Source organism: Ciona intestinalis, unplaced genomic scaffold (assembly GCF_000224145.3).
Source record: "Ciona intestinalis unplaced genomic scaffold, KH HT000183.1, whole genome shotgun sequence".
NCBI classification, from domain to species: domain Eukaryota; kingdom Metazoa; phylum Chordata; class Ascidiacea; order Phlebobranchia; family Cionidae; genus Ciona; species Ciona intestinalis.
In genome coordinates this window covers 77928-79383 of record NW_004190505.1, presented here as the reverse complement: position 1 = coordinate 79383, position 1456 = coordinate 77928, and the positions used below count along the sequence as shown (strand labels likewise).

At 38.0% G+C, this 1456-nt stretch overlaps 1 long non-coding RNA gene across 1 annotated transcript; it reads right to left on the bottom strand.

Moving 5' to 3' along the window:
• Positions 1–62: 62 nt before the first annotated feature.
• Positions 63–443, bottom strand: LOC113475287. The gene is made up of 2 exons (XR_003397036.1): positions 173–443; positions 63–117 (listed from the first exon to the last, which is right to left on the bottom strand). It is a non-coding gene; the product is annotated as an uncharacterized LOC113475287 (long non-coding RNA).
• Between the last annotated feature and the right edge of the window lie 1013 nt (positions 444–1456).

Here is a 1456-nt window from a genome sequence, read left to right as displayed (position 1 = left end):
TGAAACAATCGGAATTCTTAGGATTTATCGGAAATGATTGTTACGTCATAATTACCTTTTTATTTGCGAGTGAGAGAAGCAGCGGCGGGATCCTGTGTGACGTCACATACCCATGTTCTGTAGAATAAACAACCATGAAACAACTTTTATTATGACGTAACAATCAACTTACGAAGCAGGTTCTTCTGTTACGTCATCACTGCTTCGTGACGTCACACGTAATCTAAAACAACCAATGTACGTAACAATGCATAATGTGATTAACAATACATTCTTACTCACCTATTCTTTGATCTTCTTTCTTCACGCGTATATACCGCAGCAAAAAGAAATCGAATCGCGTCGACGCAAAGCGCGTATGGGGCCCCATAAAAAAAAGTCGCGAAACGCAAGCGTCGAAGAAACCGTATCGCGTCGCAAATTACGTTTTAAGATATTATAATAGTAGTAGTAACAATAATCATAATAAGTTAAGGGTAGTAATAGCATAGTAGTTAAGTTAGTAATACAATATTAATGCCACTAATAAACCTTCCCTCCAAGTCTTGAACCAGAAACACATGGCTGCTACTAAACTTGCTGGTGAGAAACTAACTTCATCCAAACTGTAACGTGGTGTAAATACCACGGGTTGTAAGGACGGCGTTTTATGCGAGAGGCAATCAACGAAAAGCGGGGAGAGGTAATTATTGCTGATAAAGAAATTACGCAGAATTCTTTCCGCTAGGTGGTGCAAATGTGCAATAACATAAAAAACCGATTGTAAACTACAGCGTCATTTCTAAATTTCCTTTAGCTTTCACTTAAGTTAACATTTTAAGAGGACTAGGTTTCGCAATCAGGGATGTAACATAACAATCTTAAAATCTTAAGTTCATTGTGTTCAATATTTGTTATCCGTGGATTGTATTGTACTTCGTGTGTTCGGTTTGTCATTTTTGTTTGTTTATTATTTTATCATTGTTGGGTAAGATGGGACATATTTAGCAAACACCTTATAAAGCATCCTGATTGTATTTTAACAACGCTTTAGTTTACAACAAATCGGAACGATAAAACAGAATGGAAACCTGTCCCACTTTGCCTCAACCAACTCAACATATGGGACAACTAAAAAGTAATAAACATTTGCATATAATTGTTTCAACTTTTTGCGCATGCGCAGTAGCGTGGTCACACATCGGCAATATCACTTTGGAAGAAATAATAATAAGTTCGTTTTTTAGCGTATTTAAGCAAGAGGTGTCAAATCAAGAATTCAGAGGTTCCTATTTTTTTCTATATGGGTGAGGTCCTACAGTGAGGCATGTCATGGGACCTGGGATTTAGACCACAGTTGGCCCATTACCCCAACATTGTATGTGCACATTCTATTCTATATGGGTGAGGTCCTACAGTGAGGCATGCCATGGGACCTGGGATTTAGACCAGAGTTGGTCCATTACCCCAACATTGT